The sequence below is a fragment of the Clupea harengus genome, chromosome 20 (assembly GCF_900700415.2).
Source record: "Clupea harengus chromosome 20, Ch_v2.0.2, whole genome shotgun sequence".
Taxonomy (NCBI): Eukaryota; Metazoa; Chordata; class Actinopteri; order Clupeiformes; family Clupeidae; genus Clupea; species Clupea harengus.
In genome coordinates this window covers 15,875,786-15,883,285 of record NC_045171.1, presented here as the reverse complement: position 1 = coordinate 15,883,285, position 7,500 = coordinate 15,875,786, and the positions used below count along the sequence as shown (strand labels likewise).

Below are 7,500 nucleotides of genomic sequence, written 5' to 3'. Positions count from 1 at the left end.
TTTTTTTTTGGTTTTTATTGTTGCTAACTTAAGTTTCCTTGTGGGGAAAAGACAGGCTTGCCCTTGGAGGCGTGGCAATTGTCTAGATTGTGGGTGTGGCTCTGCTATAGACAGACAGGCTGATTCGAAGTGGCAGGTGGAGCAAAGAGTTTCTTACATTTTTTTGTCAAATGCCAACAGCACACAGAATAACAACCCCCCTCCAGCATTTGTTTTATCCGCTCAAAAGAACAACAGAAGCTATCTTCTCTATGGTGCCATTGATATCTGTCCATCTTCCAGATGTTCTATGGTTTGAATATGATTGTTTTTTTTATGCTGTATTAAGTGAACTCCAGCTGCCAACTCTTAGCCTACCAATGATTCCACAACCCTTCAGCTGGAGATGATGGCCTTCTCCCGGGGACATGATCTGTCCCACCCCCTCTCTCTCAGGACGCTCACTGAAGATGATATAAAAAAATGGGTTTTCTGGAAGTTTCCCTGCTCTGCTAAACCAGGCTGGACTTTGGCTATGTGAAACTTATTTTTTTTTTGTTTGTTTGTTTTTGGTTGGTTGTTTATATATTTTCTTTGTTTTGTAACAAAAGCCTACCTCAACCGGAATGAATGTGTTTTTTGGGAAGCCTTTTTGGGATCTTCGTCTTCCCGTATGTTCAGTTACGTGACACGTTTGAGCGAAAATGTCAGAGAGAAATGCTTAAAGAGGAAAAGAAGGAGAAAAAAAAAACAGGTGCCGTACTACCTCAGATGTCACAACTCCAACACACTCTCTCTCACTGCTAAGAAATCACGAAAAGAGAAAATATTTTAAAAAGAAAAAAAAAAAAGTATCCAACATATAGCACTTCTAAATGCCGAAGTTCATGTTCTACCTCAAAATTTAACAATGTTGTTGTTGTTGTTGTTGTTGTTGTTGTCAATGTTGTTATTATTGTTTTTTTTGTCCTAATTATTTTGAATTTCTCTTTGTTCCTTTGTCATTTCGGTTGTGAGATCCTGGCTTCCCCTTTTGGTTATGATGTTCTTGCAGTGGATATGATATGACCTCATACACATCAGCAAATGATCGTGCTCATTTTTAATTCTGTTTGTAAAGCAGTACTAGCAGAAAAGGGCGGCGGAATTTATTTTTTGTAGTGTTCCATAGTTACCGTGTAGTGGTGACACTGCTGGGACGGTTATGAGTTTTCCAGGTGAGTATTTTTTTTAAGTTGTTTTGAATATCCTGTTGCTGCTGTCGCTATAGGGGTAGAGAGAGAACTACAGATGCACTGCTCAGAACAACTTCAGGTTGCGCTAACACACACACACACTCACACACACATGCACCACTTCCCATGTGGGAAGACGTCAATGTTATCGATTCAACACACACATCGCTGATTATGTGAGGAGATACTGATGGTGCTAACCACACACACACACACACACACACACACACACACACACTCACTCACTGAGATGCCAACTGTGTTTCGAGAGAAAAGCCAATACAAGTTGATCTTAGTTAGATGAAAGCATGCATCATAGATAGAGCTCATGAGGGAGTCGCGGTAGAAATCACCCCTCTCATTCTTGCATCCTGCTGAGTGCAGTGGCCAGGTGATGGAGAAGTGGGAAGGGGCGTATGATGGAGCATTACTCAAGAATGAAGCACAGCATTGATCTCAGTATCTTCTTGGCCATAAGGTGTATGTGTGTGAGAGAGAGAGAGAGAGAAGGAAGTGGGGGTGTAAGTATCTCCCCTATTGTGTAAAGTCATTGGGGTTTCCCACAGTGAGCGAGTGAAGTGCGATGCCGGCGCGTTTTAGTGACCTCATCAGAAGGAGACACTTACCCTAGGGCAAAACCTCCCAACCCAGCCTTCATAGAGGTGGACTCCATGCTACTAGGCCGGATCTGGCCTCAATTTGGACCACATGTGGCCCGGATCCGGATCTAGAGCGCAGACCCATATCAGAGTTAGCAGATCAGAACCAAGCCATGCTAACCAAGTCATGGCTAGTATTAATGCGTAGTGCCATAGGGGGGTTTACATGGCTAGTATTAATGCGAAGTGCCATAAGGGGGTTCACATGGCTAGTATTAATGCATAGTGCCATAAGGGGATTCACATGAAGTGGAACTGACACCAGATCATTCATTTTTGTACCTTTTTGAAGAAAGGTGAAAGAAGGTAACACAGAGAGAAAAAAAAAACATGTCTGTGTAAGCAACAGTCTCTAATTCCCTACACATTGCTTGCATGCACTTCATTCCCATGACTGTTGCGTTAGGGGAGCCTGTTGCGTGTCCCTAAACCTGAGGATCGCAGTGGCAGGAGCTCTGTTGGGGTGGTGCTCAGAGCTCACAGTGGATGGGAGGCCAGGCAGTATTGGGGGTCGCTCACTCTGTCGGACGGCCAACACCCCTGGAGGCATTTATTTATAGTTCTTTACTACTTAGACACAACACACAACTCACACAGACTCTTTCTCTTGCTGTCTCTCGTTCTTTGTGTCTTTCTCTCTCTCTCACACCTCCCCTTTACTCCTCCATCCCTTGTTCTCTCCTTCTCTCTCTGTGTTTTCCTGGTTGTGTGTCACGTTGTGTTCCAATGCATGTTTCTGTGGTAACCTACCTCAGTGCAACAACCAAGCTCTCAGGACCTCTCAAAGCCTCTCTGTTTAAGGGAGGTAATATACTGTACACTAAATCTCTTATTTTTACACACACACACACACACACACACACACACACACACACACACACACACACACACACACACACTCACACTCACAAGAGGGTTAGGGTCAGAGAAAAAGCTCTGTGGGTTCCTCATGCAAGAACATGACATAAAACACACACAGACACACACTCAAATGCAACTCACTAGGTTGCTATGTTCAACTCCTATGGACGTGAATGTAGCACGTTGTCTTCATGTTCTTAGTGCTCTGACTCTCCAGTCCATATCAGTAGGTTCAAGTCAAAAAGACACACTGGTTTGCTCTCGCCCAGAGAGCTCTGTGCATGGTTCGCCAATCTTACATGTGTGTAAATATCCACTGTCGTCCACATTTCTCTCCAGACCTTCGGTGCTACAAGTTGCATCTCCAGGAAACAGTGTTGATGGTGAAGCAGTTGCTTAAAGTAATATATTTACCTCTGTTTTTTTTTGGTTTTGGGGGGTGGGGGACATGTACACGTTACACTGAAACAAAAAATGGCACGTGATTTCTCAGGACATTCCAAGGGGACTTTGAACACAAGATTTACCATCCTGACTCCAATATAATGGATGTTTTTTTTTATTGTTCTTATCGTGTTATGTAGTCTAAACAATGTTTCTTACTGGCTCTGCTGCTTTTAACTTTGAAGACAAGTGTTGGACCCTGCAGTACAAACTGGTTTTCATTCATGTTTTTTTTTTGTCTTTTATTTTCATTTTCAAACATTTTTCAAATGTTTGTTTTGTTATGCAGTCAATTGGTGTTTCTGTTTAGTTTGATGAATTGTCCATGTTCAGTATATTGTTATGAGATGTAGAGGTGTCAGCTAGCTGGAGGACAAAATGGCGCTCAACTACATTTTGCCTACCTGTGTATTTATGAACTGCTACCAATATGATGACGTGTAATTAGCGGTGGTCCTAAATGGAGTGGATAGACTGTAACATGTGTGTTTTGTAGGTTGGGCACTCCACGGAAAGAGACAAAGAGCAAGAAAGAGAAGGAGAAAGATGGAGGGAGGGATGAAAAGAGTATAATCTGCGTGTGATACCTGCCATAGGACCTCCGATGTTTATACCCAGAACGCCTTGTGATAAGTTAGCGGCGTTCACCAGATCCGATGAGATCCACGTCTCTCTCTCTTTCGGCTCCTGAAGGGTCATTTGTAATTGTAAAGAGTTGCCTGTGAAATGTCCTGTCTTACACTTCGGCTTTTGTGGCCAGTGCAGTCAGACGACGCTGAACATCTAGTCTCAGAGCACCAATCACTCCTCAGTTTGCCTTTCGATCGGTGTATCGGACGTCTTCCCTCCTGTTTCTCAAAAATGTCTTTATTTTTTATCATATTTTCTCTCCTGTCTGCTTTTTCTTTGGATACCCGTCCGCTGAGTTTGCCTCAAAGACAGAAATGAGTGTGCTGTGCGGGCACACTGCCCTCAGGGATGTTTTAATTGGCTGAGATGTCTGACAGACAGACTGGGCCTCCTATCCCTGTGCACCCTTTCCCCCTGGGCAGTTCCCAAAAGCACTGTTGAACAACTACTGCTGTTAAATGGTAAAGAGAGTATCATTTTGAACACTCTCTCTCTCCTAGTTAGTACGGTGTTTGCTCAATGATACGTTCAGAAACGCATCTCAGATTTCCCTCCTGCACTCCTGCACTTGTTCCTGCTGGTCTTTCCCATTCGCCTCCTTTCTTCCTCAACCTCATCAGCTAAACCAACAGCAGTAGAGGGGGTTGATGGCACACACACACACACACACACACACACACACACACACACATACAGCACCAGCCTGCAGTAATCCCACACATTGAAGGGGCTGCTGCCTTCATCATTCACTGGTTAAAGGCTTCACAAATGCCTTTAAAATAGGGGGTTTGTCTCCATCTCCCTAAGCCATCTGTGGGCCCCTCTTCACACACACTCACACACACACACACACACACACAGCGAGGCACATCTCTGTAAAGAAAGGGTTGTTTGTCAGTATACCCCCCTACACACACATACACACACACATTGCCCCCCCTTCCCTTTTCTCCATATTAGCAGGCGAGCGTTAGCATATAGCACCGTCTCCGGTTCTATGGCAACCCGCAGCTATTTGTGACCGCGGAGCGGAGATCAAACTGTGAATCTGTAAAACAAACATCTCCTTTCTCCTCCGGATAATGTCCAACCGTCTCAGGCACATATGCCTCCCCTCATGAAGGGGGATTAAAGATGCAACCGTTTCTCCTTGCCTTTCCCCCGCTCGCGTTCCCTCGCTCTCTCTTTGTTGTTGCTCTCAATCGTCCCTTTCTTTCACGCCCTAGGTGAAGGGCTCCTGTGAGAAAGCGACCCCAAGCAGTCCGTCATGCCTCCTTAAGTCATCCCAGCGTGTGTGTGTCTGTGTGTGTGTGTGTACGACACAGGGCCCTGTTGTGTGCTAGGCCTCTCGTGTGCTCCCGGCCTTCTGGAACCAAAGCTGGAAAGGTGCATCAACTGGATCGAGTAAGCTCTCATCTCAAGACCGTGTTCTGTTGTATTTATTGTTTTAGATGATAACTTATTTTTCGTTAGACGACGCGAACAGCCGGGGAACTACTGATGTCAACTCATGGTGCTACCGCTAAAGTGCTGGACAACTCGTACTCAAAGCAGGTGTTACTATATCAATGGCAGTGGCTGACATGCCGTGTTGCATTAGCCGGTCAGGGGACGTGAGACAATGGAAGCAGTGTGTGTGTGTGTGTGTGTACCCGCGTGTGTGTATGCGTGTGCGTGTGTGTTGATATGAGAGAATGGGAAGCATGGTGCTGATGTTGTTCTGTTGTGCTCATTTGGTATGGCTAAGGTAAACATGGCATGTGCGTTCATGTGTGAGAGAGTTACTTCATCGGAAGTATGCGTGGCAGTCATCTCGAACGCAGTCTCTTCTCTATCCATACCCAGATAAGGTCATCCTTCAACCCCCCCCCCCCCCACACACACACACACACACACACCTTGAATGACGAGCTTTCCACCCTGCGTCGCAATCTGCATTTCATTTTCACCCTGGTACTGAATTCCCCCTGCGTCTGATAGTGCGAGTGAATCATGTTTGTAGTGGCTGCGTTGGGCGAGGCTCCTCAGAGAGTGCCCTCTGGGCTCCTATAACCGTGCCATCAGTGGCTCATTTGTGCAAACGCACCCTCATCAGCGGTTGATGTAACATAGTGGTAATTAACAGCCGTGTCAGCTAGATTTGTTCATTATTCCTTTCCATCCTCGCCTGAACATGTCATTGAGAAGAGTGAGAGAGTGTAGTCTGTGTAGAGGAAGTATAGGAGTGGTTTTTCTGTACAGAACAGTGTCATCTCTAGATGAGCGCCCAGAGTCCCACGTGTTGTCATAGTAATGGCCTTCGTCCAGCGTGTTGCTTGCTCTTGAACAGGCCCAGGTACAGGTGCGGGTGATTCAAAGTGGAGGTTATGTAAGTGTTGCTTGCTCTTGAACAGGCACAGGTACAGGTACAGGTGATTCACAGTGGACATTATGTAAGTGCCAACTAATGGAGTGTGAACAGGATTGTGGTTTGTTTGCCTTTGTTTATTGTCTACTTATGATTGGCCAATTATTGTTGCGGAATTAGCTGTTTGGTTTTGCATACCCCCAGCCAAGAGGTGTCAACTCATCACTTTCAGGTCTGCGTTATTCTCCCATCACCCCTTGCTGTTTTCCATGAGGCTGTGTCAGCTCGCTGTCTCTCCAGGTCCTGTAATTGATGTCACTGTCAAAACAGCTTATCAGCTTCTTGATGAAACCTGTGGGGATGAATCAGCCACCTGCTACATGCATTTATTACACAGATTGTGTGTTTGTTTTAGTGTGTGTGTGTGTGTGTGTGTAGGGAAAGATTAGAGGGGTGTATTGCCTCAGGAAGCTTCATGCTAAGCTACTGTAGCAAAATCGCACACACAGACACACACACACACACTTATCTACTGGCTCCAATGTACATGTCAGTCCGACATTTTTCCTGACATGCTTGTTTATAGACCATTCTTAACACGGATCACAACATTTCTTAACATACATAAATATGCACATACAGGCATGGCTTCCTCCCTTCACCTATACCGGTCGCTGTGCCATCGCCATAGAAACAGCTGCTATTGTGAGGTCATACGGAGATCACTGCAGGGGTTAGAATGTGGAAGTTACAGGAGCCAGTAGCAGTAGCCAATCAAATTGTGGGGCATCACACAGGGTCAGAACTGGTGGCATGATAACGCATGGTAGTGTAACATGTGTCGGGGGCGTGTGTGCGTGTGCGTTTGTGTGTGCGTGTGCGTGTGTGTGTTGGCATAGCAGCTTTCTGCCTCCATTCCCTCCTCCTCAGCATTCTCAACTTGTCAGTCAGGAGCCACATATAGAGCTGAAGCATTCAGTAGCCCAGTGATGGCCAGTGTAGTCCGCGTCAGTGGAGCGCCTGCTGGACTCTGGGCTATGGGGGAAGAGTCTGCTGTCTTGGAGCTCAGAGTCCTGAGCGATTGAGTTTTCAGACAGAAACAAGAAGACGAGACGAAGGAAGAGGAAAGAAAAGGCTTTAGTGAGCACAAGGAAAGGAAAGAGAACAAAGAGGATGAAGAGTCGTAGCGTGTGTTTGTGTGTGTGTGTGTGTGTGTATCCAGCGTTTCCTGGCTGTCCTCTTTCAGGTCAGTGCCTCCATTTGATCAAGCGACTCCGTTTTTTCCTTGAATTCAGGTCAATTTGAAACAATGCAGGAGAATCTCAGAGTATTTTTTTGTTTTTCT

At 45.6% G+C, this 7,500-nt stretch overlaps 1 protein-coding gene across 1 annotated transcript in view; it reads left to right on the top strand.

Annotated features, from left to right (window-relative positions):
- Positions 1 to 7,500, top strand: part of igdcc3 (immunoglobulin superfamily, DCC subclass, member 3) — an 84,077-nt gene that overhangs the window by 76,148 nt on the left and 429 nt on the right. The window contains exon 14 of the mRNA XM_012834355.3: positions 1 to 7,500. This exon is cut by the window's left edge and continues 303 nt beyond it; it is cut by the window's right edge and continues 429 nt beyond it. The gene's annotated coding sequence lies outside the window, so the exon portion shown is untranslated.